Below are 12,274 nucleotides of genomic sequence, written 5' to 3'. Positions count from 1 at the left end.
ACTGAGCCACCCAAGTGTCCCTTTTTTTTTTTTTTAACGTGTGTGTGTGTGTGTGTGTTTTAAAGATTTTTATTCATTTTAGAGAGAGAGAACGTGAGTGGGGAGAGGGGCAGAGAGAGAGAGAATCTCAAGCAGACTCTCCACTGAGTGCAAAACCCAATGTAGGATTTGATTCCATGACCCTGAAACCATGACCTGAGCTGAAGTCAAGAGCTTAACTGACTGAGCCACCCAGGCGCTCCTGAAGCCTGTTACTAACCTTGTTTATTGCATTCTTCATCTCTGATTGATTCTTTTTTAACTCTTATGTCTCTGTGGTGAAGTTCTCACTGATGTTTTCTATTTTTTTCTCAAGCCCAGCAAGTGTCCTTATGACTGTTGCTTTAAATTCTCCTTCAGACATGTTACATATATCTGTTTTGCTTAGATATCTGGCCTTATCTTATTCTTTCATTTGGGATGAATTCCTCCATCTTGGCATTTTATCTAAGTCTCTGCGTTCTTCTCTGTGTTAGAAAAGGCTGTTATATCCCCTGCTCCTGAAAGTATTGGCTTTATGAAGAAGAGGTCATGTAGTGACTGTTGCTTCAGGGAGTGTCTCTGGTGTGTGCTGTGTGCACTCTGTTGTTATGTTTTGGCTGTTCTATCCTTCAGGCTAGTCATTTGCAGAGGCTGTCCTTGCCTGCTGTGGGCAGTGTTTGGTCCCTGGACTGAATGTGGTGAGTTTTAACTAGGTGTGCTCTGATCTGCTTGTGAAATGAGAGCTGACACCATCTCCACCAGAACTGATGCCCTTTAGAGCTCTCTGGTCTTAATACATGATATGAGCAGGGGTTTGTGTTGGTCCTCTCAGGGAGGGGCCTACCATGCTGGGACTGAGGCAAGGTTGACTGAGAGCGAATAATTTCCTTACACTGTGCCCCAGGCATTTTTTAGATGCTGTTTCCAAGCTGTCTGCCCTGGGTTATCTGCCTGCCTTCTTCCCAGGAGCAGAGCAGTACCCTCAGGGCTTTATCCCACTCAGGCTCACTGACCTTTAAAACTCAGGCTTTAATCCCTACTGGTTGCAAGAACTCATGAAATTCAGCTCTCGCATTTTCCAAGCCAATGGCTTTGGGGAAATGTTCTCCTTGTACATTCCTGTGTGTGCTCCTCTCTCTCTCCCTGTCTCTGTCTCTTTCTCTCTCTCTTTCTCCCTCTCTCTCCCTCTTGCCCTTTTTTGTGACCATAGCTCCCTCCCCTCTGCATTGTGATCTGATTCTTCTCTAAAACATGTCTCTGCACTTCTTACCTTCTTCAGTGTGGCCTCTTCTCTCCCTTTAGTTGTGGAGTTTGTTCTGTCAGTCTTCAGGTCGATTTCTGGGGTATTTAGGATGATTTGATAGTTATCTAGTTGTATTTGTGCGACAAGAAGAGCCTAGGGTCCTCCTAATTGGCCACCATCTTGAAAATCGAGTTGTTTTCTTAAGGGCATAAAAGTGCATCTAATTTATAACATAAAGCAAAATATTTTAAAACTATCTCTCTCCATCCATCTCTTGTTTCCCTACACATACTGCACCGGCATGAAATGAAGATCTCTTCTTTTTGTTCATCCCTCAAGTCAGGTTCTATATTTGGCCCTTACATATCTTTCATCATTCTCCCCTCCCTCTCTTCTCTGTACCATCTGTTTATTCTGAAAGTCAGTCTAAGCTCATTGGCTGTTTTTTTCTTTTCACTTTATCCATTACATGGATTCCGTACAACAGCAGTTCTTAAACTTTTACATACATCAGAATCATCTGAAAGTCTTGTTAAAACACAAGTGGCTCAGCCTGACCTCCAGAATTTTATACAGGAGATTTGAGTTTGGGCTCAAGTATTTACGTTTCTGACAAATGCCCAGGTAGTACTGACACTTCTCATCCAGGGACCACACTTTGAGAACCACTGCTCTACAACATAGGAGCGTCTGGACCTGTTGCAGCAAACAAGAATCTGTCCCCGGGTAGAAGCCTTAGTTATACATTATGTGTAAATAATGTTACCTGATTCCTTTAGAATTTAATGAGTCACCTTCCATCACCATATTTAGCATTCTTTAAGTAGGAATGTGTATGCAGTAGACTTTGCTATAAGATGACAAGAATAAAGGAAATAGTATTTATTGCTTGATTGCCTATTGAGTAGATAGTAGCGCGTGATAGGCTCTGAAACCAGGCCTTCTAGGGTTCAGTCCTGGCTTTGCAGGATTTCAGGAAGACCCTAGTAAAGTTATTTTGTGCCTCAGTTTCTTCTTTTTGAAATGAAGGTAATGAAATGAAGCATCTCATAGATTTAATTTAACCATCTCAAATGATTTAATATGTGAAAGTCCTTGATGAATGACTGGTGTGTTGTATGTACTCTGATGTCATCTATTATTATTATCAGGAATTTATTGAGTACTTTTTTTTTAAGATTTTATTTATTTATTTGACAGAGAGAGATAGTGAGAGAGAGAACACAAGCAGGGGGAGTGGGAGAGGGAGAAGCAGACTCTCTGCTGAGCAAGGAGCCTGATGCGGGACTCAATCCCAGGACCCTGGGGTCATGACCTGAGCCAAAGGCAAATGTTTTACTGACTGAGCCACCCAGGCCCCCTGTTGAGTGTTTTTAATGTGTTATCTCATTGTAACTTAAAATCAGTCCTAAAAGGTAAGCACCCTTAATATTCTTATAGGGGAGACTAGGAGATAGAAGTTTGGAAAGGTTAAATAACTGATCAAGGTCCCCCGGGGAAGTAAAAATCCTGTGTCTTTGTATGTCACCAGTGTTTGCCCAAAGAAATCATTTTCTCCCATAAGAAAAATGGTATAAGGCAGCTAATTTCAGAACTATATTTAAATGTGATTCAATAATTACTTGCTTGGTCAAGATGGTTGGTGAATTTTATAATCTAATGTTATTGTGCCTCCTCTAAAGTGTGTGAAAGACAAGTGGAGGCAACGATGGGTAGACATACCAGCGAATGTGTGACATTTGTGGAGCACCTGTCACATAACAGGTATTTAATAGATATTTGTTGAACTATTGGAATTAATGTGATTTGGAATAAAAGTTACCTAAAATTAAAAATTCACAATATCCAGAGTTAGTGAGATTATAGAGAAATGGGCATTGATATGTTACTATGAGATTTTTGAAAGTCAATTTGGCAAGAGCCCCCAAATTTTAAATATGTATTTCCTTTGGTCTGGACAGCCCAGTGTCTATTCTAGGGAATACCTCTGTATCCATGAAATATATGTATAATGATGTGCAAATTTAGTACTACTTGTAATAGTGAAAAATTACAAACCTAAATGTTGATAAATGGGGGCATTATTTAATAAATTGTGAGTCACCTGTTTTATTGAACACCATATAAGAGTAAAAAGGCATGAGGGACAGAAGTACATGTTGAATGAAAGATCTCCAGTATGTGTTAAGTGAAGGAATGGTCACAGAAAAAAGTGTAGAATTATCCATTTTGTTTACAGAGCCCAAAACTACATCTATAGGAGAAATGCAGGAAAATGCTTAGGAAGAAGTCGGAAAGTGACACACCAGATAGTCATCAGTGATTACCTCTGGCAAGTGAGGAGGGCCAGGAGGAACTTCTCCTTTGTACACTTTACAGTCTATATTATTTGGAACATTTACTTGTGAGATCAAAAAAGAAAAAAAGTAGCTCGCTCAACAAATGTTCTTAGTCTCTTAATAAGGATAATAGATAACGGGATAATAAGGATAATAGATGCGTGATTCTTGCTAAATACTTTATTACTTGTAGTGCTGTTGATTCCCAGAACAAGAGTAGTGAGTAGTACAAGAGCTGAATTGGCGTCTGAGTGGAAAGCACATGAAACTAAAATCTTCATAGTATTAGACTGCCTGACCAAGAGTTTGCCTTTGGACTATTACACCATTTCATGCTTGCTCTCCGACGGATGAAGGTGACGGTGACAGAAAAGAAAGGAAAAACAAAGACAAGCACAAGTAAACAAAAGCACCATTATGCAAAAGGAGAAAGCAAAGAAACAGAATTTTTTTTTTTCTCCAAATGACTGGTCATATCAGTGTTCACTTGGAGACAGTATTAGGTGTGGATAAGAGAAGAGAAAGTTATTCTCAAGGCTTTTCTCAGTTATTTCCTGTATTGCTGTAACTATCACAAACCGGGTGGCTTAGAACAACAGAAATTTATTTTTTCACAGTTCCGGAGGCTAGAAATCTGAACTGAAGGAATTGGCCATGCCATGCTCTCTCTGAAGCCTTCAGAAGAGATTTCGGTTTCTGGCAGCCCGAGGTATTCCTTGGTTCAGAAGCGTCACTCCACTATCCAACTCTCTTTCACGTGGCTGTTTTCGCTTCGCGTGTCTGTCTGCTCCACTTCCCACAAGGACATCGGTCGTGGTGCACCTGGGTGGCTTAGTTGGTCAAGCATCTGACTTCAGCTCAGGTCGTGACCTCAGGGTTCTGGGATAGAGCCCAGTGTCGGGCTCCCTGCTCAGTGGGGAGTCTGCTTGTCCCTCTCCCTCTGCCCCTCCCCTCCTTGTGTGCTCCTTCTCTCAAATAAATAAAATCTTAAAAAAAAAAAAGACTCCCGTCCTATTGGATTAGAGCCCCCAATGACCTCATCTGAACTTGATTACATCTGCAAAGACCCTATTTCCGTATAAAATCACATTCACAGGTATTGGTGTTTAGGACCTCAACATATCTTCTTGGCAGATACAATTCGTAATTCGTAATTTATAATTCATAACTGAAGTCTGACCAATCATTAGTAACAGTTATTAAAAGTACACGACTTTTGCATAAGACTTGGATTCGGTGGGCTTTAAAGTTCTTCATAGTGGAGACGGCGGTAGCGCTTTTGCCATGGTGTCCAGGCAGATCTCTGAGCAGAACTGGCATGCCACTGTCTGCGTGGGGGGCCTGGACGGGAAGGTTAGCCAGCCGGTGCTGTGGGGGCTAATCTTCCAGGCAGGGCCAGTAGTCAATACCCACATGCCAAAGGATGGAGTCACAGGTCAGCACCCAGGCTACGGCTTTGTGGAATTCTTGAGTGACGAAGATGCTGACTGTGCCATGAAGATCATGGACCTGATCAAACTCTGTGGGAAGGCGGACAAGGCATCAGCTCACAAGAACTTGGATGTGGGGGCCAACATTGTCCTTGGCAATCTGGACCCAGAGCTTGATGAGAAGCTGCTTTATGATATTTCCAGCACCTTTGGGGTGATTTTACAAACCCCCAAGATTATGCGGCACCCTGACACAGGCAACTCCAAAGATTAAGGCTTTCTTAATTTTGCTTCGTTTGGTGCTTTGGAAGCAGCTGTTGAGGCCATGAATGGGCAGTATCTCTGTAACTGCCCTATCACCGTGTCCTATGCCTTTCAGAAGGACTCCAAGGGTGAGCACCATGACTCAGCAGCCGAACAACTTCTGGCAGCCATCAGGTATGCCTCCTCCTTGGTCCCTCCCACCACCACTGCTGCCTCCTGGAGCCCTTCCACCTAGGATACCCCCAGTCATGCCCCCATCATCTACGCCTCCTGGGGCTGGAGGACATGCCCCACCATCCTCAGGAACCCCAGGGTCTGGACATCCTGGACATAGACACTCACATCCTCACCCATTCCCACTGTATGGGATGCCCCATTCAGGGACGTCTGAGATGCAACTGGCCTACCATGGCCCTCATGGCTTAGGACATGCCAGGCCTCCAGACTCTGGGGGGGCAGCCATCACCTCAACCACCACCTGGAATGCCTAATCCAGGACCTCCTTTAGTGGGCATGCCCCCCCTCAATGGCCTCTGTGTGGATCTCCCATGGGTCACCCAGGTCTGTAGCTCACATGGGATGTGTGGAACTTCTCACTGATGCCCCCTCATAGATACACTGGGCTTCCACAACCCCCACTGGATGACTACCAGTGGGGGCTTCTCCCTCCACCCACACCCACCCCCCGACCTCTAGTTCCCCTCCTGGCCCACTTCCAGGCTTCTTTCCTCAGTAATTTCTCATTCTCTTTCCTCCTGTTCTATCTTCCCAGTATCTTTTCAATTCCTTAGACCGATCAGAATTGTAGTAGCTCCCTACAGCTAAGCCACTAATCCCTCTCAGGCTTTTTTTTTTAAGCGTAATTTTTCCACAGGTTTTTTTTTTTTTTCCTATATTGGTCCTAAGTGTTTTTGCAAATGCACAGAAAAAATAAAACTAAACTCCTTCTTAAAAACAAATAAAGTACTTCATAGTCATTCAGCTACAATAATCTCAACAATGGCACAGAATAACATAGCTGTCTCTTCTTAAGAAAACATATTTCAAGTAAACAAATTCAGGCATGAGCCACTGATGGGTCTCAGGTCTCGGAAAGAACTGAGAGGACAGAAGTATGGATAAAGTAAGACCACCCTAAAGAAGGTGCCCCCTCGGCACCAGCCGCCTATGCTGGGGGGAAAACACTGGCTTTCCCTTTGCGCTACTCTCATCACATAGAGATAAAGAGATGCAGCCTCCAAACCTTAGAAGGAGAGGCATGGAGGAGAGACAGGGCGTGGGGAGTGGTCTGTTTGTTGAGCAAATATACTTAAGGACACATTATAGACTTTTGGGGAATGTAGTCAGGCAGGAGTACAAGTTAAAGTTAAGAACTCTTTTATGCAGCATTTTTTGTCCAGCTATGTATTTCGTAGGTAAAATTGAAATACACAGTTTTTAAATACACCAGTATGATGCTTTAATATCAAATTAGATTTCCCTTGGGTCAATAGTGTAGCTGAAGTGGAATGACCACTGGAGTGACCATGCAATTACTATAGCTATGGCCCAGAAGATTCACAAAATTTAGTTACAGAGAAAGTTGGGTGAAGCGAGTGAGAAAAGAAAACCCAACAACCCTGAAGGGAGTGATGATTTGGAGGAGGAGGTGAGGGTGAGGAAAATTTCTCTGCAGGGCATAGCCACCATATTCAAAGATAGCTTATTTTTGGCTAACCTATGGGTTCCATGTAATGTCTCAGATTGTGATTAATACTCATATAGTTATGCTTGGCTTCATCATTGAAGATAGACTTGCAAATTTGTGGGCAAATTGGATTTTTAAAAGATGTACATCTTCTGTGTTGTAATTTGAGAGTCTTTTTTTTCTTTTCTTCTCATCAGTGTGTTATGGTATCTGTCTTACTTCAGGTTACTTCGTTGTAAATACTTCACACTAGTAGATCTAGCTTAAGTAAAAAGGAGAAATTTGTCATAAGGAAATATTTTCAAGATACCAAATACAGGAAGTTTCTTTGGGCCTTATAAGGAGGAGGAAACCGAAACACTATGAGGACTCATTCTTGGTGTGCTTTCTCTCTTTTTTCCTCTCTGCTCTCTTACGTCTGTGTTACTCTTTTTTCCCCACGGCAGATCAGTTCTCTTTGTATCTCCATGTACATAAAGATGGCAACACCACAATGGCAGGTTTAACTTTAGAGCATCAGAATCATCAAGTGAAGAGAAGTAAGGGAGACCCTGATTGGCTCAGCTTGAGTCAGGTGACAACTCATGATGCAATCAAGGGGTGTGGGGCCAGGGTCATGAACAATAACACGGGGGCTAGAGGTTGGCTACTCTGGGTGAAGGGGACCATTCTTAGAGAAAGAGGGCAGAATCCATAATCTAAATAAGAACTCCGGAATTAATGCCCTGTAAATGGTCTTTTTTGCCATTTTGCCAGGGGAATTTCTATTTTTAAGAGTGAATCATGATATGACTCCTTTTAGAAAGAAGAATATTTTTAGTGAATTGGTAACTATACCTCTGTTTTAAGTAAAACTGTTTTTGTAAAGTAGAGCATAACTATAATAGACATTTTGCATATTTCACCAAAGAATTACCCTCACTTGAAGGAGGTTATTAATTCCTGGTTTATAGAGAGGAAAACGTTCGGTTTTCATGCACCAAAGTTAAATGTATCTGGTTATCTCAAGGGAAGGAGGGATCTGTTTGCCAGGAACACCTTTATCTTTGGGACTATAAGGAAGGACGAGAGATTTGATGCAGAGACAGGGATATGCTGGAGTGCACAGGAGGTTTTGGACTACCCCACCCCCATATCTAACCAAACTTTGAAATGAATAATTCTAAAATATCTGGATGGTCCAAAATACAAACACATTGCTTGCTCGTCTGTCTGCCTGATTCACACTCCTGCCTTTGCTTTTTGATTTATATTACCAGACCTGGAATAAATCAGCCTCTCTCCATGGCTACTTCCCTTGCCTTCAGAAAAGTACTCTCCCCTATCTTGGAAAGAAACAAAGTAACTCCCAGTCTATCTCCAACCATTTGCTTGAACCTATTTCCCTTTCCAAGGACTTTTCTGTATCTTTTTTTTTTTCTCTCACATTTTTTTTGCCCCTCTTAAGAATGTTTTTATTATTTCATCATTTAATGCATAGTTTTTTTTTATCCAAATGCAAGTTTTTGCATTTATCTCTGTTACAACTCAGCCCTTATCATTCCAGCCCACACAGTTCTGTGGAATGTGATAAATTGTGACAAATGCTTCAGGATTACTAATAAAATCCAACATATTTCTTATACCTCTCCGCCTGCTGATATCTGTTAATTGACCTTACCACAACTGTAATACACATTTAATAGCTGTGCTAAGGGTTTAAAAATACTTTTTCATCTCGGGGCGCCTGGGTGGCTCAGTCGTTGAGTGTCTGCCTTCGGCTCAGCGCGTGATCCTGGCATTATGGGATCGAGCCCCACATCAGGCACCTCCACTGGGAGCCTGCTTCTTCCTCTCCCACTCCCCCTGCTTGTGTTCCCTCTCTCGCTGGCTGTCTCTCTCTCTGTCAAATAAATAAATAAAATCTTTTAAAAAAATACTTTTTCATCTAATCTTCAAAATGACTCAGGGAAGATATTATTATCCCCATTATAGTGATGAAGAAATGGAAACTTAGAAAATCTAAATGACTTCCTTGGTGAAGGCTGGGATTCAAACCTGGGTCTGCCAGACTCTCAAGCTTAAGTTCTTAAACCCTTGGCCATGTATTTTCAGCCTTGGCTTTGCATCAAAACCACCTAAGAACTTTCAAAAGACACAGCAGCCAAAGCCCCATCTGACAACATTGTCACAGTCTTGTTGCAGAGTGGTAGTAAGGTCCACTGCTGCCACGTTCTGCTGTAGTGGAAGGACGAGATCTTACTGGTGTGCCATACACGTTGCCCCATAGGTGACAATTAGCTGCTAATTTTTACTTTTAGATATGGCCATGCAATCAGTTTTGAATCTAAATATGTAATCCTCCAACCCACTTCTTATTTCTCCATATTGTGTGAAAGAATGTCATGAAAGACTTGGTCAAATTTGTTCTCTTGGGGTGCTCCTGGGTGGCTCAGTTGGTTAAGCCTCCGGCTCTTGATTTTGACTCAGGTCATGATCTCGGTGTCATGGGATCCAACACCAAGTCGGGCTCCATGCTGGACATGGAGTCAGCTTAAGAGTCTCTCTCTTCCACTCCCTCTGCCCCACTGCCCCATAGTCTCTCTCTAAAAGAAAAAAAAAAAAAATTGTTCTCTTGGGATTCTGTTTTATCCTTATCAAAAAGAGGGGTATCAAAATAGGGGTATCTTCCTGAAATGTTTGCCCTGGGAGCAACTTTCTAGCTATGCCACTACCAGAGATCACTTAAAGAGCTAAAAAATTCTCTGCAGGGTGAAAAGAGCTTAATGTTCCAGGGCAGTATTGACTTAAAAATGATACTATCTTAGTGAGAAGAGAGGCTTCCACTCTCTGAATGACACTAAGCAAGTCACTTTATCTCTCTGGGGAGGTAGATAGATTTCTCAATTCTATAAACCCAAGAATAATGTATTTTCTTTCCAGTCCACCTGCCTTCCATATCCAAATAACTTTTATATAAAAAAGTCCCTTTGTAGAGGCTGCTTTCTGGCAAACAGGATTGAGCAGAATGTAGAAAAGGTCCATCAGGGGACCCACCCAAAATACCCAGAGCCCCTAACTGACCAATAGGATATTTACACGTAGGCACAGTTAACCAAAAAAGGGAGACTTCTATACGCTGCCATACCTCTTCATCTTCCCCCTTTAAAAAACACCCACCCACTACCTCCTTGTAGATAGCCCCTCCTTTGCTGTCCTCCCCACAGCTCCCTTTTGGTGTATTCAGTAAACTTCCATCTCCTTTGTTCCACCTTAGGTGAACTCCTTCACCTCTTGTGCCACCAGCTCCCACCTGATCTTCCCCCCACATTTCGGGGTCCCCATCCTACCGAGAGACACCCCATTTAGACACCACACCTTCCATCACAAGAAGCCCTGAATATTTACTTTTTACCGTAGCTTCCCCCTGTAAACAGGCAGTGGCCAGTAATGGTACCATGTCTGGTTGATTAAACATGTACTGTAAAATATAGAAACATCACTCACTGCAGTGAATGCATCTGTACTGTTTCAGAGTTCAAAAAACAGGCATTTTTTTTCTCACAAAAGAGAATGTTTCCATTTCCACGGTTCAGATAGATGATTTTAATCTTAGCTGTGACATGAAGGACAACTCTGCCATTTTATCTTCTTTGCATGGGACTGTGTTCTGGTTTCTACTCCAGTAACAGTTTTCATTTGCAGGAAAAGGGAACTCACATGGTGGTTGCTCTTGTGATTTCAGCCTTTATATTCTAAGCAGATTTTAGATTTGCCATTGACTCACAACTATTTCTGATTCCTTTTTAGATATTAAAAATAAGGACTCTCCAGCGTATTTTGCTTGTAAAACGGTAGCCATAGGAATGCAATTCTCCTGTAAATCCCTCCCTCTTATGAGAAAACAAGAGCCCTAATTCATTATTTACTTTAAAGGAGTCAGTGTGAATTCAAGTCATTTCATAGCCTGCTATCATTTGCTCAAAGACCTTTTGCAATGGGTCTTATGTAAGAAGAAATGCAGGAGTTGCTTTGGTGAGTTGATTTAAAGAAGTCATTAAATTCAAGTTAGACCTGAATCTCAGCATTGTCTGTGAATGGAGAAACAGGGGCTATAAATTGCATCAAGTCTTTCAGATAGAAAGAGGGCTATTAAGTGAAAAAGACCGTACATCGTTGGGTCCCAGGCTACTCCTTTGGACTCATCCCTTTCCACTGCCCTCTCCTTCACTGTCCTCACCCTAATCCTCTCCTTCACTGTCCTCCAGCCACAGTGACCTCTTTCCTGGTCCTTGAACTTGTCGAGCACATTTCTTTTTCAGGGTCTTTGCCTTTGCTAGTCCCTCTGCCTGAAACTCTCTTCCCATGCAGTCACAGGACTGGCTCATTTTCATCCTTCACATCTCTGCTCAAATGTCACTTACTCTGGGAGGTCTGTCTTGGCCACCCTCACTAAAATAGCACACTGCCTCCTCACTTTCTATTCCTTTCCTTTGTATTATTTTTCTTAGTTGCAATTATACACTGGCATATGATTCACTTGAAGTATGCTTGTCACTTTATCAGAATACATCGAACTTTACATCGGAAACCGGGGATGTACTGTATGGTGACTAACATAATAAAAAATAATTTAAAAAAATAGAAAAAAAAAAAGAATACATGCTGTAGTAGAGCAAATAGAATGCGGGTTGCGATTACATAGCAGCATCCTTGGGGCCCTTGCAGCCCAGCACCGGGTAGATGCTATGCGAATATTTGTTGAACGAATGAATGGGGCTCCTGGGGGACGGTGGGCTTTGTTTCTCTTCATTTGCTGGGTCTTGTCGCCAATCCGCAGGCAGCTGGGCGCCTTGTCCCACCCTCACCCTTTTCTCGCAGAGGTGATGGATTGGAGCCAGGCGTTCGGGATTGCACCTGCACAGAACGGCGCCTGTGAACGTTGCCCCAACCGTCGGCGCCACTTCCCCTCGGCCGGAGGCCTGGACTGGGGAAGGGCGGGTCTGATGCACGCGGAACGTGGAAGCGAAAGCAGAAGGGGAACGAACATCGGTGCACGGGAGGATAGCGTTGTGGTGCCAGGCGGCGTGCAGGGGGCGCCTTCCCGGCCGGGCTGACTCATTCCCAGCCGCCTAACGGGCGGGCGGCGCCCACACACACCCCCATCTGGGGAGGGCCGGGCCCAGCGCCGGCGCCGGGCTCCTGCTGGCTCTGGGGCCCAGGTAGACAGCTCCGGCTCAATTTCCCCGCGCGTTCACTCCCGGGGGACGCCCCGGGAATCTCCGCGCGCTCCCGACGACTTCCTGAGAAG

General features: G+C 43.3%; 1 protein-coding gene and 1 pseudogene across 1 annotated transcript in view; both read left to right on the top strand.

Moving 5' to 3' along the window:
- LOC125282699 (splicing factor 3B subunit 4-like) overlaps nucleotides 1-11,619 on the top strand; it is a 74,159-nt pseudogene extending 62,540 nt beyond the window's left edge.
- Nucleotides 1-12,274, top strand: part of JAK2 (Janus kinase 2) — a 267,922-nt gene that overhangs the window by 123,437 nt on the left and 132,211 nt on the right. The window lies entirely within an intron of this gene.

The sequence above is a fragment of the Ursus arctos genome, unplaced genomic scaffold (assembly GCF_023065955.2).
Source record: "Ursus arctos isolate Adak ecotype North America unplaced genomic scaffold, UrsArc2.0 scaffold_33, whole genome shotgun sequence".
Classification (NCBI taxonomy): Eukaryota; Metazoa; Chordata; class Mammalia; order Carnivora; family Ursidae; genus Ursus; species Ursus arctos.
Note: the sequence above shows the minus strand (reverse complement) of the source record. Positions and strands in the feature narration are given on the sequence as shown.